The 27,346-nt window shown below is 39.3% G+C and overlaps 1 protein-coding gene across 8 annotated transcripts in view; it reads right to left on the bottom strand.

The window, feature by feature from the left end:
- Window positions 1–27,346, bottom strand: part of RBMS3 (RNA binding motif single stranded interacting protein 3) — a gene marked incomplete at its 3' end in the record, with an annotated part of 697,589 nt that overhangs the window by 233,365 nt on the left and 436,878 nt on the right. The window lies entirely within an intron of this gene.

Below are 27,346 nucleotides of genomic sequence, written 5' to 3'. Positions count from 1 at the left end.
CTCGCAGTGAAATCTCAAAGATCTGTTCTGAAGTGATGTAATTCACAAATTATCTTTGTTCTTTACTGCGTTTAGACTTCATAGTGGCAAATAAAGAATACCCTCTCAATTAACAGAAAATCATGACAAGTTAGAAAAATACATACGGGTAACAAAATGACACTGGGGATTACTTCTACATTTTCATTTTCCTTCCTCGCTACAGGTAATTAGCTACATGGAAATAGTTGATGCAGTTCTAAGTAGCCTAAGGCACGATAAACAAAAAAAGTAGTTATATCTCCCACTTTGATTAGCAAAACAAAACCCAGTAATCTCAATTGTTTGTTGTTCCTAGGCGGCAAGAAACAGGTTTGACTTTTCTTGTCCAAAATAGACGTGTGCCAACCCTAAACCTGTCCTCAGCCATATTCAGGGGATGGAGTTTTCCCAGCTTTTACATCTTGTGTGGGCTTTCTTTCGTTTATACAGCCTTCAGTCAGATACACAAGAACTTTCAGTCCTGTGCTAGCTACACAGCCCACATTTTCAAAGCTATTTTCTAAGAAGGAGCAGCTCTGATCGTATAACACCCTTGCAATGTGATCCTGCCAATATTCATATTCAGTGGCTTGAGCTATGGTGGCAAAACACTCCATGAACCTACTGCTGCTCATCCAGTAGGCTCGGACTTGGCAGTGATGGCCACTGCTGGCAGGCAGAGCACTTGGCCCAGTCCTGCCATAAAAGAAGGCCAGTTGGGGTGTGTGTGTGTGGTTTCTTCACTGCACTGATTAATTTCAGCAGCTTAGTTGATATGTGATATTTATGGATTAGAGGCAAAGATGGGAAACATTTACTTATATTTTAAAACCACCGAGCCTTAAATATGGGATGAGAAAACACAGAAGGAATCCTGGCTCAGTGGGCAACTTGCTTTTGAAACTGCTGCAGCCAGGGAAAGGCATGCCTTTGGGCAAGATTTATTCTTCTGTACTCGGGGACCACTCAAAAGTAGAACCCTATCATACCCGTTCCAAAAAAAACTCATGAAGAATCAGTCAAGAAGCCAAATTGCTTCATTCCCTCTTCTGCTTCTGCTTTGGAAACCCAGCTGCACACAGGTGATGCATTTCATGGCAGGGCATGAGGGAATGGTTGCACTGAAGAAAGGGGACCAAGCAGGAAATGGAGGCTGAGCCAAGCTCTGAATGACCAAATTGCATAGCTGGGTCCTTCAGCTGAGGACAAAGGAGGTGGTTCTGATTGATATCAGACAGAGAAGCTCATTTGGCCCCAAAGGGGGACACACACATACCATCTATCTTACTAACCATCGGCTTCATGAAAGACACCATGAACAAGGCCCAGGATTGAGGTCTCTGGAACATTTCTGGGAATAAACTCTCTAGGAATAGAGAGGGTCCTTTCCACTTCAGAGAGAACAAATGTTAAGAAAGATACGGAAAGCATCTCTGATATTTAAACTAACTTTGCTACTTCAGAAGCACTGAAGATTTGAAGCAGGGTAACACTGCGGGAGGCTTTGTGCTTAAGTTCTGTAATGCCCATTTGGATTTCCACAAAGGAAAATCCTGTCAACAGAAATTTAAACACACTCGCACAAAACATACAAGATAGCAAGACACAAAGAAGCTCGTAATGCTGGAGTTACGCCAGCACCATTGCCATCTGCCTTTTTTGCTACCATAAGAGGAAAACACACATGAAACACTTATCCTGGGCCAGAGAGCCGAAGTACTGCAGGCTTCTCTGAGGGCAAGGAAGCTGGTACAGAGTTGCTCATCTGAGCATGCCAGGGCTGAGCAGCCATGAGGGCTAGCTAGCTTCTAGATGCACAGCATTTTGGAGGGGACACAGAGCCAGAGTCCAACCATGGCAGGCTCAGAGCCACGCAGCGGTGACACGGCCCAGACATGGCAGCTGGCTTCCATGCTGCAGCCCCAGGCCTCCCACCACACTTCCAGCCATCAGCAGCACTCCAAATGGAAATGCAGTTATGGGAATTTGTTTCATTAGCCTTCTGCACAAACATTTATACACTTCCTTCACACTCCTTGAATCTTAAAAAAGGAGCTACTGATTCTAAAGGTCACTGGCATCTCTCCCTTCTCCTGCACTGGCCAATCCAGTGTCAGACGAGCTAGCAACACCTTTATTTTCCTTCCAAATGAGTCTCTGGCTTCTAAAAAGAAAGGAAAGTGACCAAGATGGGATTCTTCCCTAAAATCCTCATGGATGTTTGTTTTCTCTGGATGATTGTTTGCCTACGCTTTAGCTGGCGGCCTGGCTGTGTGACCCTCCCCCTCGGCACCTGGGAAGCACATTGTCAACTCTGGAAGTGTTTATTCTCTGTAGATTAAACAGCATTTGCTGGATGGTGATCACACAAAGTTGTAAAAACAGATGGACAATGATCTGTCCAGACTTCCAGAGCTCACCATGAGAAGGCTACTTACATAAAAACATTTTGCTGAAGGATCAAAGGATTTTCTTCCCCCCCTCCATGCTCAGTTGCATGAGGTCTGTTATATAAACATGGGGACACAAAACAACCATCTTAAATAATGCCAAAACTCCAACTTTTGAAACTAGTATTCAAAATTAGCCTATTAGAGTTAACAAATTGGCTGAGTAAATTAACAGTCCTATGCACGATCCTTTTCCCATTTCACCTGCATCTCAAAGTGTTTTTCTTTTTTTCCAGATATAACCTCACTCCTCGGTTTCAGTAGATAGAGAAAACCTCTTTAGTCTCACTAGCGCTCCAGATCAAACTGACTTAAAAGTTTACATCAGTGCACTCTCTCATGCATCAATATAACCTAACAACATGTTATTTAAAAAGCATACAGGCTTTCATCTAGGAATAAGAAATAAAGAACATTTTTCTAGGTGGTGAGCTCTACCCTGAACAGTGCCTCTGACAAAGTCTCAAGGTCAAGCTAAATAACAAGAGGAACGTGAATTCCTAGCCCTATCTCCTAGGGAGATAGGGGATGGGTGAGCATAACACAGTCCCTGACAGTGCCTCTGGTGTTCATACTGCTGGAACTGTGGGGTCCCAGCTCTTGCTTCCACACTCAGGTCTTTGAAAAACTGGAGCGCTCACAGGGCAAAGCAAGAAGAATGATGAAAGGATCAAAGCGTATGCTTCACAGTGTGAGATGCAAGATGATCAATTTATTTAACTCATCAAAGAGATGTTTTAGAGGTGACTTGATCACAGCCTATGACTACCCATATGGGAAACAGAAATTTAATAGGGGGCTCTCCAATCTAGGAAAAAAATTACCGAGATCAAACAGCTAGAACCTGAAGTTTGTTCACGTTATAAAATCGTTCACTTTATAAAATCATTCACTCACTCTCTGCCACCAATCCCGATTCTATATCCATCTGGCCCTTCTTCACATACTTCATACTGAAAACTAACCAGCAAAACCAAGCAAAGAGATAAGGAAAATAAAATAGGAAAGGCCATTCAAGAACATACAGGAACAGAAAGATCTGCTGTATGCAAATAGCTTTTTCCAAGCTCTAAATTCCCTTTCTTCCCATGTTCATGCATTTCTGCCTTCTATGTTTCTAACACCATTAGATTATTAATTCATCTGCCAACACTGTCTTTATACTTGTCTTCAGCAATTGTGTCTCTATACTAAACAGGAACTAAAGATGAAAAGTACCTTTATTTTGCATACCAGGAAGCTAGAAGTAATTCTTAGCCTTGAGAGTAGCAGTTTTCAAACTGGGGTTGTAGGATTGCCACTTCCATGGCCCCTGAAAGGGTTATGAAGAGGACAAGTAAACTAGCATTTCTGTTCAGAAATAAAAGATGGTCTCCCACACTTTCAGGAATTTTGGGTACTGTTCTGCAGTACCCATGGCGCGTGCATCTTTGCATAGGCATTCAACCAGAGAATAATTTGGGAAATTTTACTGGAGAGGAATGCAATAGTACTGCTGCCCAGAAGGCAGGTGGTATGAAAAACACTTTTTGCTTTTATGCCAAAGAGGAATTTTGCACAGGGTATTAAAAGGTCTGAATAATGCAGGAAATTTGGACACGCACCTTTCTGTATGAAGCCCATTAATTAATTTATTTTTTAAGGTAATTACAGCAGTTTATTTTTTATATTGTAGTAGCTGAACATTTGACTTTAATGGATAGTTTAAAAATAAACTAAGGAAAATAAGGAACCTCCCTTAACAGGTTTCAGTCTACACAACCCAGATGAAAGGATGGGAAAGGGAAAAACCTACTGTCAAGAACACCTTATTGCCTCGCATACAAAGCAGACAGTGTGATTGCATGGAACCATACTCTTTCTTCAGATCCTCAGTATCACTATAACCCTACCCAGAAACATATAAGGAAGCCAGCACTATGGCAGTCTTTATCACAGGAGCATGCTGAACATTTCAGTTTTAAAAGCAATTAGCACAGTATAGCCGCATGCTGTACATATTTAATCAACAAGCACCAGCACTGTGCAAGCTCTTCTGGACAAGCATTTTGCTTCGTGTTTCTTACAATACATTTAAAGCACTTTGTAAGAGTAATAGTCCTGGGGTACATACGAAGAAAAGTATTTGCCGTACCAGCATGTGGATCCCAAAGCTGACAAGCTGGGTTATAAAGCAGAACAGAAGAACACCACACACTTGACTTACCAAAGAGCTCTTCACAAATAGCAGAGTCAGACTCGTGGCCTTTCTAAGAAGGCTAATGAACAGCTTTCTGCTGTGAAAAGTTGGGAACAAATTCCAGAGGTACAAGGGGGGATGGAGGGACACGCCAGCCCATCCCTTCTCCTGCACAGCTCCAGCAAGGCACCAGGCCATGGGGAGCCTTGGTGGCTCTGTACCTGCGCTCCAAGCCCACCAGTGGTGGTCTCCTCCTTCCCTGTCTGTGCTATTACACTGGGAAAGCTCAAACACCCCGTCTGAATGGATAAAATAACAGCTCTGCCCCCCAGACACAGAGAAAAAAGAAAAAAGAATCCCCTCAGCTTCCACCCCATATCGTGAGCTGGCCCTCAGTGACATGAATGTGCCCCTGACAAAATCTAAATTAGATGAACTTCCTCAAGGAGAAGGAGAGGGATCAACCACCTTTCTGAAAGGTGACATTCATAGAAGATCCCCCACAGATCAGGTCAGGGCCTCGGTCGTCTCCTGTCAGCCCCCAATGGGAGCATCCAGCCTGCGGCATCAGACCACAGCCATCCATTTTCTGACTGACATGGTGGAGGCTGCCAAAACAGCTCACTCTGCCCTGGTGTATGCATACAGAAACACAGCACAAGGGAAATATGGCCATTGCTGCCAAGATGTAAGGAAACCCAGCAGAATTAAACCATCCACCCTATGGAGGCTAGGGAGGAGTTCAACCTGCCTTCTTCCTTTCTAATGAAGTAAACACACTGAGTTAATTCTTCTTCTTCTCATCCCCACCTGTCTCTGCCCTTCCTGTCTCCACTAAGTAATGCATAATGTATTATATCTTATACATTAATACAAGTATCACTTGGCGTCCTTGCCCCTGACAATCAGTGCTCCTCTTGCACCCTGCTGCAAGAAACATGAGATGTTTGGGTAACTCTGCTCCTCTTTTAATTTATGGAAAAGAACTACAATGCTGACTAGTAATTATAAGCAAGATTAATGATTTGCCAAGGGACCCCTTTGTACTTTCAAATACTTATACAAAAGCTGTTCTTTGTTTACAGGAAACGGTGTTTTGAGAGAAAATATGACACAGTTACCAGCTTGGAAATTTTCCCCAGAAAGTTACAGGCTGAATATTTTAAAACCACACAGGGTAAGCCCCACTTTGCATAGTGTCTGTATCAAGCATGCTGTACCAGGCACAAACTATTCTAGCTTACTCAAACACTAATGCCACAGTGTTTTAGAGAGGGAAACCTCCATCACAAAAAAGCAAGAGTGATGCAGATATACCACGTAGTCGGTTATAAACAGCCTTAGTGGTCACGTGCATTTTGCTTGTTCCAGAAACGTATCGAGGTAACACTAAGCTATTGGATCAAATAATTGTATAACGAAGCTAAGATTATCCTCTGTCATGGAAAATTTCTGGAAATTTAGCCATTTTTGTATGAAAAGGGACAGAACAGAACAGTGTCCCCGCTTAGTTCTTTAATAAGGAAAAATGTATTAATTTTCTCAAAGTCCCTCTAAGGAACTATTATGCTTTCTATGTGTCAGTAGGTTCTAGGTTCTGTTGAGGCTTTCTGAATGTTCTTTCTTTGTGTTGAATTTTTCATTTATGTATCTTAATATTAAAAAACAAACAAACAAGCAAAAAGACACGTTTACATACCACTGCTTGAAAATAAGCCAAACCACTACAAAAAAACACCTCGTTACTGTGTTTGCTAAACACATCTTTCTTGCTGCTCAGGTTTGTACTTAATGTTGGGGGGGGCGGAGGAAGGAAAAGAATGCACAAGCCTAAGAGTAGTAATGAGAAAAAGAAAGAAAAGTTATTCAAAATGAGAAGCATGGTACAAAAAGCTAGATTTCCATTCAATAGAATTATATTGAATATACTTAATAATGTTTACTTCTATTAAATACAGCTTTAGCCTCCCATATATGCATACATACGAAGAGGACATATTTTCAACTCTACATACCGTCTTGCAAAAAACTGATAGCTTTCAAATGCCACTAAAATCAGGCAGAATTACTGGCAATTAATCATATCCTGGAATTATTCTGTGACTTGAAAGAACCAGCGCAAAGACAAAAGAAATACACCCAGTCACTAATGTAAAAATATGAGTGATTTGTTAATAAAACCAAACAGCTTAACAGTGGATCATACTTCCTGCCCACATCTTTTTTGGTGAAGTCTATGAAGGGAAATCACGTCAGGGATCCACTGTAGGCATTCTCTTTGTGACTACTTAGAATTTCCACAACAAATCTAGGCGTATTTTCAGTTTGCTACTGATAGTTTTAGTTTACCAGCAAAAGGATCTATATAACAAACCTCTGCAGTTGCTTTCTAATATACAGTCATGCTGTCTCAAGGCAAACCCATCCGAGTCTTACACCTCAGAATACCCCTACCATTTACGTGGGAATATTTTTTTCAATAAACTGTGATTTGTTGCATTTTACTTTATGCTAGGTACTAGATGGCTTAAGTAACAGTGATTTCCTCACACTCTTTCTGAAATAAATCTTTTCCTGCTACTCCAGGTGGTTAAACTGAGCACAATCTAATACATTTTTTTTCTCCTTCGGGTTTTGGAGGAGCAACAGTCAGTCTAAACACTTAGTCAAGGCTGTGGCCAGCTTTCAGTTACACCTAATGACTAAGAAGTCACCGTCCAAAACTGCTGTTCAAACTAACCCAATTTACGGGAAACCTCATATACCATGCATTGACTAATTTCATTGTATGTCTCTGTGCTCCAAGGGCAGACTCAGTCCCATTCATTAGGTAGGCGTCTGTGTTTATAGGGTAATTTTGTAGGAATTTCCCAAGGAACTCTCCCTGTCCATGCTCCAAGTGAGCTGCAACTCAGCTGCAGTTAGAAGACTAACTGCTAGAGAAAGAAGAGCTAGAGAAAGAGGAGCTTGCTGAGCAGCCCATACACTTCATTTTAAACATACAGTTAAGCTCAACTCTCTCCCGAACAAAAATATAATAAATTACAGCATTGCAAAAGCTGAGAAAATAGTGACAAAGTATAAACAAAAAGAAAGATTTAGTATTCAAACACAGTGCTACTTTGCCAAATTGCAATCTTTTCTTCTCCCCCCGCTTCTTCCCTTCAACATTTGATCTGCAATTCAAGTAGGAAAGCACGCAGAGAGGGAGTTACCCCTGAAATGAGCATTTACACAGCATTAACTGTTATTTTTAAAGATGAAATAACTAGACTTAAAATCTGACATTTCAGAAACGACAGGAAAAATATGTTTTAAAATATTTCACTACGATAAAGCAATTCACAATTATTTTTATGAGTCCCAAAGTGGAGTTTGTAGAAACCAAATGCAGTATTCAACTGATTCTAGAAAACTTTTGAAAAACTCTGATTTACGTGAAATAAACAACTCTAATAAGTGAAGGCAAGCAGTCTCTGTAAATAAATACTGTCCTTCATCATCCAATAAAATCCCTTGACTGAACATCAATCTTTCTTATAGAAACGTAAACAATCAAAACTACTTCCTATCTCAGTAATAGGTACAGGTTACCTGGCTATGAATAATAAAGAGACTGATACATTTAAAGGATTTTTCAAATGCTGGACCCAGGCACTAAAGAAAGGTAAGAAGGCAGCATTGTTCTAGCAGACAGCTTCCAAGTTGGTTTGTGAAACAGAACATCCTCCTAGCTGCCCCCATTAATGTTCCTCTGCAAAAGAGAATATGTATGAAAGAAAATCATAACACACACCATGTATATCCAAAAATCAAAGTTTCGCGTGCATTCCTTTTTCACAGGACAGTGGATCATTTACACACTAACATCTTCAAAAAGATTAATATTTCCTCTGTAATTACTCTCTTTTCTATTCTACAGTCCTAAGACACTGCCACACACTGCAAATGTGAATTTAAACAGGAAAGAGCAAATGCAGCAGAAGGGCAGGAATAATGGAATAAATTTCACCTGTTGGAAAGCATGGAACATTTCTTCTCTGGATGTGAAAAGGCCAAATTTTCAAAGAGGAGTCATCTTTGAATCTACATCTAGGTTATTACCAGCTTCCACTTGATGTGAAACAATTTATACACAAAGATCTGTATTTCTCTGTGGAAAAAAAACAACACTGCAGAGTTCAATTACCCATATGTATAACCGTCTCCCACCATTTTTTAACGATAGATTTTTTTTTTTATTATTATTATTATTCTCTTTTTTTGTAGATTACATACACGAGAAGGAATCTTCCTGGGAGTGCTGTGAATTTACATAACTTTTTATCTGTCACCTAACGACTTGACTGCTCGCTCTGCATGAAGCTCTCAGTAACATTTGCACATTCAAAAGTTCCTCTGCCTATAGTAAACCAAAAGGAAAAAGTATTTATTTCCTTAGTTCTTCTTTTCCATAATTTCATTTTATTATGTTTCTATTCCTTAGTCTCAATCCTTTCTGAACATTCTTTTATTTTCACTTATGTCTTTTATCGACTTTCCAGTAAACATGCTCAGGAAACCTGTAGATAAGAGGGTGACAGATCCAGAGGAAATAAAAAATGCATAGCACCAAAGGCAAAAAAAAAACACAAAACAAAACATGAAACAACATGAAAATTGCAGAGCAGGCAAATGCGCTCTCTCTCTCTTCAAAGTTTCCCACAATCAACTCTAACATACTTCCCATAAGTAATACCATCTCACAAACTGCATAGATAAGGCAAAAACCTTACTGTGTAATTAGACAAAATCTTGTAGTGCCACAACTTGCACTAATCATCTGATCCGACACCCAATAAAATATGTGGGAGGTTTCCATTTACTTCAAAGGTTGCAGGACTAAACCCTGAGTGTTTGGGCTCACTAATGAGAAACTATCTTGTGCACATGAGCTGGGCAGAGGATAGCTACCAGAAAATGCAATCTCTGCATATCATAGCTGTTTAGATACTGGAGAATGGAAAACCACAGTAAAAATGAGCTGGTTGAGCCACAGTCCACAAGACACTTGCTTTTCATGTACACCACTAATCACAATTTGTTACATATGACTGGAAAAAGATTTAGAAGTAGGAAAAAAATGTGCTTACGTTTGTTATCGAGAGTGGACAGACAGCTCATTCACAAGTTTAACAGGAAAACACAGCCTCTCACACTAGTGTGAAGACAGTGCAGAGGGAGCACGTTACACCATAGTACAGGAGAAACCCCACCGTGTCACAGGAGAGCTCTTGACAAGCTAATTTAACTTGCTAAGAATATTAGGTATGGACCTAACAAGAACTGTTTTCCAAAAAGCAACTTTAACCCTCACACATCTACTGCGTAGCATCAATATAAAGCTTCTTAAAAGCATTAGGTCTTGAAAAGATTAAGTCAAATTACAAATGTGGGATGGGTGCTTTGATTTACTTTGTGCTAAAGTACAGCCAACACACAACATTGGCTTTTTACTGCTTTATGGAGTATACAATTACATAAAATACGCATCAAATTCATCTAAATAGCTGGCCATTTAACTGTCTGCTTGGAACAGTCGCATCGTCTGTCACACCGCGCGATCTAAAGCACAGACTTGAGTCTGGCTGCTGTGTATAATTTAAGATAGGTGGCTCTGAACAACAGGGCCTTTCCCCCTCCTCCCTCCCATGGAACAGAAAGCTCTTAAAAGGTCAGGCACCAATGCAGTTTACTGAATAAAGCTCAAGTTTGAAGAATGTGCCTTCTAAAGTGATTTTACTACCTGGGATGTAATGAGTTTTACAGGCTCTCTTTGTTAAATTGCCCTGACAATTTCCATTTCCACTTGCTTCAATCATATTAACAGAAGCTAAAGTTCACATGTAGTAAAATATTTCAGTGTACTGAGTTGGGTCTCTATAAAATAGATCACACACTTGACAAACATATAGGACATAATGCTTGGCATTCCATTTCATGTTTGGCTTGGCATGTCTCGTTTAGGGCAGAACAAGATGCCCTACCTCAGTATCTCATTACTCATGGAAATAAACCACAGCTACATCAAGGACTTGACAAATCCCATTAGGTGTGGCAGAAGGACAAGACTGTCCCGATGAATTGGCTGAGAGAAGGACAAGGGCAATATTGTAGATGCTCCACTGAAGGGAAATGTGCTTAACTTTGTAAGACTTAAACACGTGAATCTAGGTAAATATCTAAGAATGCAAATAGGAAATCCCTCACTGAAGTAAGAAAAGTGAAGGAACAGGACAGAGGGGGGATGATAATGCTGTTTCTCATTAAAAGAGCATACACACACTTCTGTTAACATCTTAACACATACTTGCCTTTGTCATTTTTAGATCATACAGTCCTTGGGGTATGGAATGACCCTTCCTCTGTCTTTGATAAGTGTCTAATGCACCTTGGAAGGCACTGTAGTCTAAATAGCAATGACCGACAAATGATGGCTTCTTCTTTTCTAATGCTGAAATAGTTCAGAAAGTTTTATGTAGTTTGCAGAATACTAGAAAGGGGATTTCCATGAATGATTATATGATGCAAAGGAGGATTTGAAAATGATCCTACATTAATTCAAAGCAAGGATTTCTAACATGTAGCACAATACACATTTATATCATGATTTATAAATTTTACAGGTGTTTTTTTTTCCCTACACTGTGATTTTCCTAGACTGCCAGAGCTCTTGTTACCCTTTAAGACATATCAGCATTACACTGAGATTTAAACTGATTTACTGTGACTTCAACTGGTACAACCCAGCGCTGAGCTGAGAAATGTTTTTGCTAAGATCAGCCACACTGAGCAACACAGGGAGCATCTTGACACATCCAACAGCAGTCTACAGACACAATGAGTGAGGGGGTCTGACACAGGTCTTTAAGGAGCTGGTTAATGGACTACTGAGGCTCTTTGGAGGCAAAAAGGTAAAAGGAAGATCAATGCTCTCAAAACAATTATTAAAAAAAAAAAAAAAAAAGAGAAAGAATTATGCATTATCATCCGGCTGTACTCAAACATAAATAATGTTGAAGTAGGTTTGGATACAGTCAATACTTAACATAAGGAAGACCTAGTACTCAAATAAATGCTGTACTCATCACTCATGGCTCCTCCTGAGGCCCAGAAGACAGTAACTACCTTGACAGCACAGCAACCAGCTCTGATGTAGAAAATCTTTATTACAGACCCTTAGCTGCTGGCACTGGCTGACGGTGGCAGGCAATATGTGAAGGGAAGATGAGGACCTAATGGAAATACAGTTCCCCAAATCCTAGGAGGAACAAAAACCTATAGCAATCGAGAGAAATCAAAGCTGTATGAAGAGGCACTCAGCTCATTTAGATGCAAATATATCCAGACGCTACCATGCACCACCTGTAAATAGTGCTGCACACCCAGCTTCTACTGCACCAACGAATGCCCCTCTTCTCTATAATGGAGTCTTTGATGTACATGCTGGGGAAGAGATAAGGTGTATTTACATTCAATCAAAAAAAACTTCATCAGCACAGTGAGATGAACAAAGATCACATCCAAAACACACTTATGACCTTTTCAGTTCTCTCTTCCCAAATGACCTTATGTGAGGCAGGCAGGCACGCACATGCACACAAGCAGAAACAACATATAATGCCTGAAACCAACTTCTGGCCAAGTCATCCCAGTATTTTCTCCTACAGAATGTATTTTATTCACGATAATCGCTGGATTTTAGTTTGTAGCATACACAGAGCTCCGCAGAGTTGGTGCTCAAGTAACAAAGGAGAACAGAAAATACACCTGTTAAATAAATGAAATATATTTTGATATAAATCACACTCCCTTTCAAAACACACCTATTTCTTTACTATTTCACAGCATTTGGCCACCTGCAAATCACAGTGGCCTGCTCATCACAGAGCCCTGACATCAAACCTGGGTACACTGCAGGACTTTGACCGAGATTATTTCATGTCAGACACTTTTCAGAAACCATCTATTTTCCATGTTTTTCACTGACAAATTTTGCAGCAACCTGTGGTAGGTCATCCTTCAGTGAAGGAAGGCCAAACCACCAATTTATTACTTCGAAATAAATTATTCACATGTCAAAACCTGTACATTTCTTCACAGTTGCTCCCTTATCTGATTTGTCAGTCACCATCTAGGAATAAAACCTTTGCATTTAAACCGAGAGCTACAGGTTAACAGCACTCTTGGAAAGACGGTTTCAGCTTGAGCAAGGAAGGAGGTAGCAACCAGGAATAGGCTGACAAGGTGCTGGCTGGCCAGCCTCAGTAAGCAAGGCCTGGTTTTTAAATTCTGCTTCTAATTTACAGCAAACAGATTAATTGAGGGGGTTCTACTTCATTAAAACTGTTTGGGGGAACTCCAAGCTGTCTTAAAACAGCTGAAATATTTGTTTAATATACATTGCTTATACGGATTGGATATGATCCTCTTTCAAAAGGGGTTCCTGAAGAAACTGCTGGAACCATACACAGGAGTTAGGTGCCAACAGGCCTCAGTAGCACCTCCTTTCAAACTCTCCAAATTTTGATAGATGTGACATTTCATGGATTGAGTGGGCTAAAGCACACATCATTGACTGGGGCTGACAATGAACAACCTTTCCAGATGGCCAGTTCTTCCATTTTGGTGAGGTTGCAGCCTGATGGGCTGGGTTGCACTCTGGGCACATTTCCTATTTCATCTTTGCCTTTGGGCTTTGACCTGTCCACCATGGGCATGCAGGAACATGACCATCAGAAACAAGAGTTTTGCAGAATGACTGAAGAATATTTCCCTCTAGACAGGACTGGAGTTTTACAGGTGAACATAACCTCTAACTTAAATCCTTCCAGAATAAAATCTTGCACTACTTGGCTTTGTTTAAAATGTGGTCACTCTCTAAGGGTTAAAAATACAAAAGGTCTACACAAAATCTAAGTTTTTTTGGGTTTGCATTGTTTTTAAATAAAATGTTGTGATTGTTGGTTTTTGACCAATTTGTTAGGTGGAGGTGGTTACACTACTGATGACCAAGCAGAACAATATCAAAGATTCTATGTAGTTTGTATTTTGGCCAAATACATACTGCCTCCATTAAAAAAAAATAAATAATAAAATAAAATAAAAATTAAGAACAAGCACTAATGAATTTAAAGTGAAAACATCAACAAAGATCATTTTCTAATCAACAAAACCCCATATATTTCCTGCTGCAAAAGACGACAAGCTGAGATGATACAGCAATATATTTTACACAGGTAGCACATCATCTTGGAAAGCAGGACGCCACCATCTTGAGACAATCCAGCACACCTTCCTAACAGAACTTTGTATTCCAGTGTTGCATGCTGAATGTATCTATTAATTTTGGGTCAAAAATATAGGTCTGTAATCTAAAACTGAAAGCTTCAGAATCACAAATCATGGCTGTGCAACTCTGAGCAACAGTAGTAGTAAACATGATTAGAAGTGGTTGTACAAACAAGGCTGAGGGTCATCTAAATCAAACTTCCAGATTTTAGCTTCTGCTCACAAAAATCAAGTTCTTTAAATAGTTTGGTCTTAAAACAACTGAAATTGATTCCCTGAAAAAATACTTCTACGTGCATCTGTCATCTGGATATTTATATTCGGACAGCAATCTTTCATAGCTGTCTGCAAGAAATATTAGACACAAACATATCTCAAGAGTGCATCTCTCGAGAGTGCCAATTTGAACAGGGTAGATAACTCTTAGTAAATATGTTTTGCACGTCTCAAGTTCGTGTTTTTTTCCCCCACATTTTTTTTACATGAACAGTAATTCTAACAACAAAAAAAGTGAAAATAGAAATAATAAAATACCCATTCACTTCTTAAAGAAGATATCTATAACTCATGTCTGTATTTCCTCACTATTTTATCTTCACATTAAAACTTTTTAGCAGTGAAATATCTGCCTAGATAATATAAAGTCTTGGTGGGTTTTGTTTTTCTTTTTTTCCCTTTTTTTTTTTTTTTATTACTCTTAAAGGTAATAACCTAAAACCCGTCAATGCCATTGAAGCCAATCCACATTTCTCAAAGTAGATGAGATTTTATCATGATTGAAATAAATGTTCTTTAGAACAAAAATATTAATAATTAACATGCCAGAGACATCTACCATCTGCTGGCATGTTCTCATTTCCACTTTTCTTAGTGAAATGCTGCATTATAGAAAGCATTTGAAGTTCAGAAACACGAACCTTTAGCTGATGTTCTAAATCTACTGTTAAGCTTGCGATGTCTTTGGAATTATACACAGATAGAAAATAAACACTAGGACACCGGGAAAGACTTTTCTGGCTCAACTCAAGATACCAAGCCATCACATTTATGATGTTAAGCAACAGCTAGAGAACTGATATAATCACTAAAGGCAAGCTGAAGAACAGAATTTTAGCAATAATCATTTGCAAGCACCAGGAGGATCACCTTAAAACCTTGCATTTTTAAAATGTAACATCTATACCTCATTCAAAACCTGGTAAAACATTCTGAGATTTAACTTTAAGAGAGCAAGTAAAAAGTGACTATTCAACAAGCAAAACAATGCCGTTTATCCACTTGCTAAAAGTAAGAGTTGGTGCTGTGAAAAGGGCGCCTATCAGTTGACTAAAATGGGAGTAAAAACCACATTAGGAAAGGTAGGTACTTCCCAGCTCAAAAACGGCAGCATGATACTGCAAAGACTTCCTCTGAAAAACGGTGTACAGCTCCACTCAACCACGTCCAAAAAAGGTAGACTGCAAGTGGAAAAGGGATAGAAAAGTGTTATTGATCAGTGGAATCTAAAAAGTGTGCAGGAGTGCCCTAAAAGGAATCTGGTGTATTTACAATAGCAACAGAAAAGATGCAAATATGATATGACTGTGCTTTACAAATGCTTCAGGTGGATCAAGAGGTAGAAAAGTTAAAGGACTGCACTGGCATAGGAACAAAGGGGGATATTACAAAAGGAAAGACATTTGAGAAGGCAAAGATCATTATGAAAAATTTCCAAACTATTACATGAAAGACGACTAACGTGTCAGGGTTATCAAAAATATCAGCACATGGGAAAAAAATAGCATGCACAGGTATCACTCAGTGCCTGATCTGATCTATGAACCACTGACAGCAGGTGATGGAAGATGGCTGTGTTTTGTGAGAGGCTGTCATCATAGTATGAAGTGTTTCAGGTATCAGCTACTACAAATTGAAGAGCTCTCTTACCAAAGAAATGTAGAAACTTATAGTAAAACCCAGTATAAAGGATAAGATACTAGATGATGCTCCTAGGAGAAAAGTGCAGGAGATGGTACTTTGTCAGTGTCCTTCAGAGAAGCTTGCACCAGGCTTCCCAGCTGTCTTGTGATCAAAGAGCTGGTACAATTGTCACTTCCAAGAGCACTGAAAGGTGCCCTGGTAATTGATCTAATCGCTGACTGACATAAAATGTCCACCTGCTTCAACATTCTCTCCTAGACCAATCTGCATATTACTTACGTGCTCAAGAGTACTGAATCACATGCAGTCATGCAAGATGAAGCCAACTTCAAGCAAAGCAAAGCAGAATCTGTACCCAACCCCCTTCTTTAACATAGAAAGCCTGAGTTCAAGAAGAATCAGAGGACTGTTCACACAAAAGAGAGCCATTATGTACTTCAGCTAATGACATTTTTATTCTGAAAATGAAATATTTCCATTATTGCAGGCCCAGCAGCCACAGGAGAGAGGGCAAGGCAGTGCGACCCCTCCATTACCCCACTGTAGCCAGAACTCGATGTGTTTTGGAGCTGTTGTAGCACCTTGACCAAAACCGTGACTTTACCATGTGAAATATGTGCAGTACAGTAAGAGTCAAGTCTGATGTGAATAAGGTCATGGTACTATCAGAGGTGACTTTTCACTGGTGAGCAGTTTTTAAGTACAGGAAAAGGTGTTTTTTTGTTTGTTTGTTGTTTTTTTTTCTTTTTGTTTTGTTTTTGGAAGTTAAGACACTGGAAAGACCCCTCCTTCTGCATGCTGCTTTAGGCTGCATTCCTATAATAAAAGAACACTGCTATATAAATGATAGCCCTCATTTTCCATAATGGGTTATAATTGGAGCAGGTGACTAAGAAACTGCTTAGATAAATGGTGGGATTGTAACCTTTTATGCAAAATGGACAAATAAGATATGGAACTATCTGGAAAACCCCAAGGCTGTGTAGCTCTCCCTCAAGCCGTGAGCACAGGCAAAGCAGACAGTAAATCACTAAACCTCATCTCCGACTTTCCAATTTTGTTTTTGTTTTGGTTTTCGCCAGTTTTTGCTGACAGGTGGAAAAAATACTGCCTGAATGTGAATAAGATTTAATTTACCACCAATTTCCTTCCTATTTCTACAGCACATTCCTAAAAAACACACAGCATTTTATTCCCAGTGCTTAGAAGAATTACTATTAAATAGTCACACACCGCCAATACATACCATAAAAATACCACTGTAATACTTTCTGCTACTCAGGAGAATTGTATTCCATTAGAAAAATTTGTCTGGAATATTTTGAAATCATCATCTATAAATGTGTTTATATATTTATACAAATATGTTTTCTTTAATACTTACCAACTGTGGATGCATATATTAAAACTTTATATATAACCACATACAGAGAGAAAGGATTGTGATACTACACTGAAACACCAACATGTATTAACTGAGCGGGATAGTAAGGTGGCTAAGATAGCTTTGAAGATGGGAAAGCCTTTCTTCAAGGTATCTTCTCTTTCTTTGCCTATCAGCAACAGTTAAAAAAAAAAAAAAAAACAGGAATAATTTAAGTGCATCAGGATACAATGTCTCAGGCTCAGACTTCAATGACAATTCCCCAAAGGTATGTCCACCTGTTAAGAGGAATTCAGACTTGAGTTTTCCATCACCAAGCTTTAACTGTCCCAACTCCCAAATTTTGACTTGAAGTGAAACATCTCGTGCTCTATTTCTTCAGTATTTCTTTTTCTTTTTGGATCCTGATAAAAATATCAAGATTTAAGGTAATTGAAAAGTGTCATTGGACACACACACCCTGCTTACTGGCACCCAGAAAAGCACAGTTTATCCATTTTAACTTGGGAAAAATGGACACTGTCATACCACAGAAGAAAACATCCTAATGCTGTGTTCATCTATGGGAGTTCCAACATTTCCAACTAAAAATGCATTTACAGAAAAGCTGCCATTATCAAAGTTGTCACTGTTCTTCACAGTTTGAGACTGCTAAGTTTTTGGGCACAATGCAAGAAATAACCATTGTACCTACTGCAGTCTGAGGGGTGTTTTTGGTAGATGAAAATCACCCAGTGGTTCCCAGGACACACACTTGTGTAGGTTACTTTTGGAATCAAACTAGGTCTTCTGCCTGCCTGCAAAGCTATAGAAACTGGCAATTTAGGGTACTTAGGATCTTCCATGTGTCTACCATTTTGGACCATTTCTCTGCCTCTCAATGTAAAAAGGGACATTTTCCTCCCTGCACACTATGAAAAGCAGAGCAGCATTAATACACATCTTAAATAAGGATTCATCTACACGAGATCCACCACATTTCTTTCGTCCTTTTGGGTATGCAAGCATCTGCTGCAACACTGCTGGTGACATTGTGCCCAAGCAGCACGTACTTGATAAAACACACAAGGTTATCTACTGCAGCTCCAGGCAAAGCTAACGTCCCCAAACCTGCTGCCAGAATTGGCCAGACGTTGACCTGCTGTTTCCATTAGTTTCAGATGTTGTTCAGTGGTATGACAGACACTAAGTCAATCTAAGATTTAAGGAAAGCTGAGATCAAACAATCCCAGAATTTAAGGCAGGCATTTATAATGACTCATTATACATAGATATAGGACTGGGGGAAAGGGGGGGGAATGCGTATTTCCTTTTGACACAACATTGAAAATACATCCTGATACTTGGAGTTGCTTTCTTTACTTGCTGTTGTAAAGGAATAGTTATTTTTTAAATACTTTAATTATTTCTGAGGTGCATTTTTCTAAAGCTGACAGTTCTTCTTTGAGAAAATGATCTTCTTAAGTTTAATCAGATATATATCAAAGCCACATGCACGTACCTGCCAAATGTATCGAGTTCTGTGTGTCCATTTCCCAATTTCCCAGGCTGCAGCAATGTGCAGCATTAGCAATATGCCCAGCATATTGATATAAAGTGACCCTCTAAGCTTCCTATCAGCTGGGCTATCATATTACAAAACACACTTTGCTGTGCTTCGTGTTCATTACTTAGCAACTGCTCTGCTGCTCTAAGAACTGCATCCTTATTTACACATGCATACCCTGGCACATCTTTCATAAAAGTAGAAAAAGAAGAGGGAGTAAGGGAAACTATGATAGCACGTTATAAAATCATAAGTGGCATGAAAAAGATCCACAGGGAACAAGAGCCTTCTGTCTCTTTCAATACTAGAAGGAGCAGGCAATCAATGAAAACAGCGTTGAAGGCTTAAAGCAAGCAAAGGAGATAGTTCTTTGAAGAACAGAGTTAAACTGAAGAATTTCTTATGGCTGGAGATCGTGCTGCCAAAATTTTAAATGTAAAAAAAAGAGGGAGAAAAGTCTTTATTTGGGGGCAGGGAGGCTATCCTAGGGAAGGCTATTAAATACAGGCTCAGGAAACCCCAAACCGCAAATTGCTGGAGGCTCAGGAGCGCTCTGGGGAAGTATCCTCAAATGCTTGCCTGCTTCTTTTACTCTTCTGTTGGCAAGTGCAATAGTATGCTATTAGAAAGCAAATCTGATGTTAAATGGACCTTTGTTCTGACCCAGTATGGCCAGTTGTACATTCCTTATCACTCACATTTATGCTGATCACATCAAAGTCAGACAAATGTGACTGCAAATACAATTTGGCCCGTCATTTCATCATAACCTCCCTTTCTGAGCACAAATACATACAGAGAAAGTCCAAGGATTGAAAAATCTGAAACGATCTTTCATCATGACTCAGTTTGTTGCATGTATCATCAGGAGAGCCTAATCTGATAATTTTGTAGAATGGAAAAAGAGTTTTGTTCTGTTTGTGTTTTTTTTTTTTTTCCCCACGATAAAAATTATCATTCATTAGTAAATGAAATTGCATATAAACCTAAATTTATTCTGATTACAGCCAAACTATTCAGACATGTCAGTTGAATAAGAAACGTTTGTTGATAAGGTAAAAAGCAAGCAGAGTGTTCCCTAATACTGTAACATATTCAGAGGGGGGTACATACGTGCACTGGGAATATCTGTGCATATTAGTAGGAGATTTGTGTTTACTGGCAGAATACACACCTGGGCATTTCCAGGTTGATGAACTGTTACACAGGCACTCACATCAACTCTGAAGAAATGCTACTGAAGTTTGCACACCTGCTTTCCAAAGCAAAAATATAAAAAAATAAAAAAATCTGAGCAGCCCAATTTTAGCACAAATTGCAGTGCTTTGTTGAATCTGTGTCTCAGAACAGACTAAGTGGTACCCCAAAATGCATGTGTTTATCCTCCCATTTGTGGTCATGTGAATCATCTCTTCCTCCTGAGGAAGCATGCTAGATACAATGATTTTTTGTTTCTCACCTTACAAAAGCATCGTCTTCATGCTGAGCTACAGAAGAACATGATTAAATGATATGTCACTAAAAGAAAGGCTACGTAAATTTTCTACCACAGTAATATTTTCTAAAACCACAGTTTTTTGATCATTTCAGACTGCACTGGGTTTTTCCTGGTGAGTAAAGATGTGCTTACTGAATTTAGAACATAGTTTCTCTCAGTCTGAGCTGCAGATTCCCAGGCTGCATAGTTGTGGTCAGATAACTCCTCCACGGGGCGTTTGGAGTTTCCTGAGTATGGAGGGAAAAACGAATTAATCTGACTCCAGTGTTTAACTCATTTGCAGGACTCAGATTTCCTGTTCTGCAAACATAAAGGGTTTGCAAGGAGTGTGTAAGAGCCTCCAAGATGTATAGCTATGTGAGTGCTAAAGATAGGGAGCCCCATTCTTCTCTCCAGCATAAATTGCCAAAGCTCTGTGGATTTCAGCTGTATTATTACCAATTCAAATGTGTTCCAAGCCAGAGGAAAGTCAAGAACAATGTGTATTTATGAAAAAAGGCCAGTTCTTGTTTGGCTCAAGTTCATAACCCTAAAAGAACCCAGTAATTCCACTATTCTTCAGCCTAAATGCTGGCTACGTCCTTCACTTATCAGCATCTGTTCTGTGGTGCAGGGTGTTAGTAGCATGGAGGTGGATATATTTACCGATTATTTACATTGCAATTTTCAAAGGCAGAGGAATGTTTTAATCTTAGATGAAGTTACAGCAAGAAAAAGATCAAGTCAATCTAGAAACTAAAGCAGCAATTGAAAAGGGAAGGAAAATACCATGGGCAAGGTCTATTTGAGGTGATAGCTAGAGAATAAACATGATTGTATGTGCCATAAGATTTTTCTAAGCTAACTTAGTGGTTAAGAAAGGTGCTGAGCTAAGATTTTTGGGAACAAAGGAACGTAGCACTGACCTAATTCCTTTCCATTAATCAACAGCAAAGTCCCATTCACTTCCAGGAGAGTAGAATTATGCTAAGTTAAGCACTTCTGAAAACCCCCAAAGAAATTTTTTTGTGTATACATTTGGCAGGTGCGATACAAGCATTGCCGACACACGTCCTGCTTCACATTGACCTACACGATTCCAGGAGAAATGCATGCAAGTGTGAAGGGACAGTAGGATTTGAACATCAACTAATCCTGGGGATATTAAACTTTCAAGAACGACTCCAGTAAATGCATTATACGTTGGCTTGCAAATGAGCATCAAAAAGCAGGAACACAACCATAAGCTCATTTCATACTGGCTACCGTATAGTTCTCAGATCGGAGCCTGACATGTTTTCCAGGCTAAACGGACTATGAAGTTGTTCCAATAGGGTCATGTATCTTTGCTATCATTCCAGTCTGTAACAACATTAGCTGTTGTTAAAAAGCTGCTCACTGCTTTAGTCTTAGTTGTCTAGGAAGCTCAAGAGACTGGGTTATCTACTGCTTCCCATTTTCTGAGACTTAAAAAGTTAGCACTCTGCTGTAGCACATTTGTGATTTGATTCCTGAATTTAGACTATGTTTCATCACAAAAAAAAAAGTTTGGAAAAGCATATCTTCCTGAAAATTGTCGTGATAAAACCTACCACAAAAAAAAAAAAAAAAAATCAGTATCTCTTCATTGTCTTTTTCTTCTTTGATCACTATTCTTTAATGAACAAAAGACATTCTTTATTTACAAAACCAGCACTTAAAAACTGGGAAATTATCAGTCCCCATCAGAAGAGTAAAAGACAGTTCATGCAAAACAGAAACAGGTAAAGAGGCAAGAGGATGAGGAGGGCATATCTTTGTAAATGTCACTACGTGAAACCATTGGGCTTGTAGCTACTGCTTCTATAGGACTCCGTTGGCATGGTTGACTTGATAGAAGAAAGAGGAAAAAAAGACACTGGCATCTCTAATTTACAGATCTGAACTGAACCATCTTTCACTTGTTACCAGCTATAATTTTTCATTGTAATTTAACCCAGGGTTGTTATTGATTCAGCTCAGTGTTGGACACACACTGTGCATAAGCACTGGGTGAGATACTTAACATCTCAGCAAGATAACAAGGAGCACTCACAGCAAAGCACCTGCACAGACAAACTCAGTTGTGCCAAACTTTGACAAGCGACGAAACCACAGCCCACGCATGGACATGGATTTCTTTCAGAAAAGCCATGGAAGTGGGCCAGAAGCAGCACGGCGTGGTTCTCAGCTGCTCCTACATGGCCAAGCCCAATGGAGCCTCCAGAGAGTCACCAGCTTGGGCTCCCACAGCAAATGAAGAAAATCATTTCAAAGAGCCAATACAAATATTTGACTTCATAGAACAGTTTGGTTCGGGAAGGGGGAGGGAGGATCAGAAAATTAAAGAATGGGATTAAAACAAAGCCTGACAATTTCAATATTGAACTCTAAATCCTAGCATCCAGCTTTGGTATCAGAAGGAAAGTTAACACAGTCAATAAGGCTGTTATCCACATTGTCCAAATATGCAAAACAGATAATATCCTCAAGTTTACTTTGCTAAAGTTTTCAGACATTTCAATTGTGAATTGAATTACGAAACTGTGGGATTCGATGTATCAGATGTTCCCTGTTTAGACCGTATTTCATTTTTGTAAGGATTGCATTTTTATGAAATATTTTCATGTATATTTAATTGTAAAATATAGAGAACCAGAATTTTCCATTAAAAATCAAGATTAAAAAAGTATTAGGATAAGAAGCTTTCACTGGAGAGTCTTCCCCTTTACTGCAGTTTTCATTGTAACCATCATCCAGAGTACTGATTTATGTCAGAGAAAAAGGGGGAGTGTCTGAAAAAGGTAAGAAAATAAAGCTGAAAAATGAAAAGGGAGAACAGACTGATTTGGTCAGCCGATTCATACAAGAGCAATTCCTGAAACCAATGCAAAAGCCTGGAAAACAAGTAAGATTCTTCTGTGGGATTTCCTTTTCCTTGGTCCTTGGAGACAATCTGTATATATCTGTATAACTCTAGAGCAACCAGCTCTCCGCTCCTCTTCACAAGCTCTCATACTTGGCTCTGTTCTGTGTAAATGTCTCCTTTTTAATGTTTCACCTGGATGGTGAATGCTCCCTGTGTTTAAGCTTCTGAACGATGGAGAGATGAGAAAAATATCACACAAGAAGCAAAATCCTATTCTGTATTTCCTTCATCGAGCAAAACACATCAGAGTCTATTGACATAGCCCTTTGTCAGAACCAGATCGTTCCGTGTACCCTCTGGATGGAAATTATTGTAGCAGAGTAGTAGAGAAATGTTCCTTGAATTTAGACAACCACCACTGGCAATTAAATATTTCTTTAGTGTCCACCTTTCTGACACAGGTGATAAGGACGTCTAACGGCAGTATTACATACAAAAAGCAAAACCCAGACAAGATACGCATCAAATATATTTTTTAATCCTTATACACGCACTTGGAATAGCAACAGGATTAAAAACACTTTCTTGATAAATGTGTTTCTTTCAGCTGCTAGGTACTACAGAAACTACTATAAACTCTTTGCAAGGACCCATCATTGCCAGAAGTTCCACTTTGCATAACTGTATAGTGAACTAGAAATAAAAATATGGTAAGGTGTCTGTGAAGATATAAAACAATCCTACAATAGCACAGTCCACCAGTTTCAGGATTGACTCAAGTTCAGAATCTCACAAGTTAGACAACTAACTTCTCTCAAGTCTTCAGCTGAATTCAGACTCCTCAGCATCACCAAAAGCTTACCAACAAAACAGACAAAGAAATTTCACTATAAATATGTACAATTCAGGGCAAATGACTATTGCAAATGCCAAAATAGACGTGGCTACAGATTTTATTGGAACACTTATGTTTTTCATGTGGTACGCTACCTTTCTTGACTACTTACGTGGGCCAACTCACGTGCTACTGAAGTTCTCCTTATTAAGATTCCATGTTCTTTCTGTAACATTTTTCAAGAAAATGCATGGAAGGAGCACATGGAAAAAGAAAAACAAAAGCGATACAGAAATCGTGTATACAAATATCATCTTGTCTGTGTCGTGCTTGTGCAGATACTAGCACAAAAAAAAAAAAAAAAAAAGAAATAAATCAACTATTCCTGTGAGATTATCAGGTTATCTGGTGGCATATCAGTTGTGCCATTTTTAGCAGGAAAACAAAAAAAACACCACCACTAAAAAAAAAAAAATAATAAAAAAAAGACTCTAGGAGCCTGGACAATCACACACACACACAAGTGAATCTGCATGCCTGAGTTGTTTCCAAAGGCAACCAGGAAGCATATATGAAATAAGCCAGGCCAGATAAGAAACTATCAGTCAGTAGCTCCATAGCATTATTTTTTCTCAATAAATTGAACTGTTAATAAGCACTTTTGCTAACGATGGGCAACTTAAATGAACATCACTAGAGGTAAGACAGTGGCAGCTGTCAAAACTTCGACTTTGAGTACGTATGTGAGGAAAATCCTGAAAAAGCAAGGAGAGAGCACAAATATGTAAGGAAATCTGGATCTCGTGTAGGCTGGAACATCCCTATCCCAGCAGGAGGGCAGCTGTCCCCAGGCCCACAAGACCTCAGCTCCCAGCCACCATCGCTACCTCTGCACACATAACACTGCTGTTCCTCTCCCTCTGCTGAATCCTCTCCTGACTGCTCTGCACTAGGCTGAATGCTATCCAAGAGAACAAAATGAGAAATCTGAACACGTTTAATGATGTTTTTCCCTGCACTGGGTTAGAGCGAGTATTAGCCTCGACAGAACAAGTTTTCTAACAGTGATGGGACTTGGAGCATTGATCCACCAAAGTTTAACCTTCTTCCAGAGGCAGCACTATGAAACAAAATCAGCCAAAAGGGTGTCCAAATGCTATAAAAATGAGGGAGGTGGCTGTATTTAAGCATCAATAAAATGAGTATACTTTACTCAAGTATCCACAAGATACTTCAGCTAGCCAACATGGGTGGGGGGTTCAGCTCTGCTTTGTTTTTCAAAGAAGATTCCTGGATTTCTATGAGGAAAAATTATATTGTGTTAAAACTGAGAAAGAGCTGCTCTTTCCGAGCAAGATCTCTCTCCAGGAAAACATCACAGAATACACCACCATTTCAGCATACTTTCTCTCACTGCTGGATAAGGCCAGCCCATGGCAAAAGCTGGCCAATGCCTCTTTCACCTTCATTCAAAAGCATTCGTGACTGGGCTGAGGTTTTTGACGTTTGTTGAATGCAGATTACCATGCTCCGCACAGGGGCAGTTTCACTGTTTAGGAATGCAGAACAGAAAATACAGGATGCCAACTGTGGTTCGTGACTGTATGGCACGCGAAAGCTTTAGGTAGTTTTTTCACACAAACTTTTTTCTTAGATTTCATGAGATTACTACCATTTACCACTAATTAAAACAGTTCTTGAAACAAAACTGCTCTTGATACATTTCCAGAATAGAGGATAAACTCTTCTTCTACCTCTTTCATCAAAGCTCTTCTGAGCCCCCACTGTTAGTTCAGACACTGGCAGGTAGCACTGTCTTTCAATCCTGTTATGCAACTTGGCTTCCAGCATCTGCAAGAGCTAACTTGTTTCTCCAGATAGATTTGCTTTCCCAGGCTCCTGACTTCTCAGCAATGCGAGGTACTTTGTGTGGAGTCGTCTCAACTTCCTTCGAATCCAGGCTTTTCTAAATACTTTTCGATTTTTTCAGAGATAGGAGAAGTCGGTTGTATATTTATCTTGAATTACCAAACACGCTAAAAAGGACCTATCTGGGATCCCAGGCACCACGGCTAAATATTAAAAATACAGTCATCCTTATGCAAACAGAAGTATGCACGCCAGCCTCCTCAAAAATCACAAATGGTTCCAGCCGCAGAGCTCCCAGAAAACAAACCTTAGTGGTTAGTACAGCCCTTCCCACTCCAAAAGCATCAGACACAGCAGCCCTAGAAGCAGTGGGCATTCCAAAACACAAGATTTAAGTCACCTTCTGGTTTTGATATTTCCACACATGCAAGCGCTGAAATTGTTCACTGTTCTGAATCACGATAGCTATGTCCTAAAAATACTAGATATAGATTTATCTTTAAATCTTAACCTTTAAATCTCTAATTTTAAATCCACAACTTTATAGATTTATGTAGTTAGAGGTTTAGTCCTCCCCAGAAACAGCGATTTGAGATCAACCAGCAGCACAAAACATATCTCCTGTCTTTGGTTTCCCTTTTGCAGCTTGACTAACACATCGAATTGCCTGTATTTTAGCAAGGAGACACAGTATATATGAGGGAAAAAAATAGCACAGTCCTTAGTAGGTGTTCACTTTCTTCAGCTTGCCATCTTTTATCCATTTGAAGCAGATATTTTTTATCGCTACATGTCAATAAAAACTAAGAGCCAATAAAACAGCATAGCTTGCATTGTGGGGCACTATTAAACAGAGATACATGGATCATATTGAGTTACTTTAAGGCATTGCGAGAGTAATTCAGTAGAAGGCAAGAGACCCTCCTTTACCACAAAGGGTTTTCTATTTGTATGTTTTAAGAAAAAAAAATAGTATGATATTGCTGAAAAATCAAAGGTTTAAATCATCAGTATTCCTTTAGATGGAAATGTTCAAGTGTTGGGATCATTTCTTGGTTTGACTCTGTTTTCATAATTACCTGTTTGTTTTTGCTGTCTGAGATTCTAGGCTGCCGTCATTTCCGCAGAGACAAACTCAGGCAATATTAAGGGCTTTTAGTGATTCTAAGGCAAGGCATTTTGAAAGTACAAAGCAACAGCTATTTTTGCCAGCCGACACTGTCTAAAGCCCAAAGACACACAGTTATGCCTTCAGAAAAGCAACAGCTGGAGCACATGATAATCGTTTACCATAACCCCTGCAGCCCCTTTACTTGGTGACAAAGGGTGTTCCCAGAAATGGAGTATTTCACCTCACTGAATGATTGCTACGAGATGCAAAGCCCAGCTCCTGCAACCTCTCTGAGCAACACACTAGTGACCTTCAGACAATCTGCAGCAGATATTGT

The sequence above is a fragment of the Aythya marila genome (genome assembly GCF_965140915.1).
Source record: "Aythya marila genome assembly, chromosome: 2".
NCBI lineage: Eukaryota > Metazoa > Chordata > Aves > Anseriformes > Anatidae > Aythya > Aythya marila.
The sequence above is the reverse complement of the archived record's forward strand: the minus strand, read 5'-3'. Positions and strand labels throughout refer to the sequence as shown.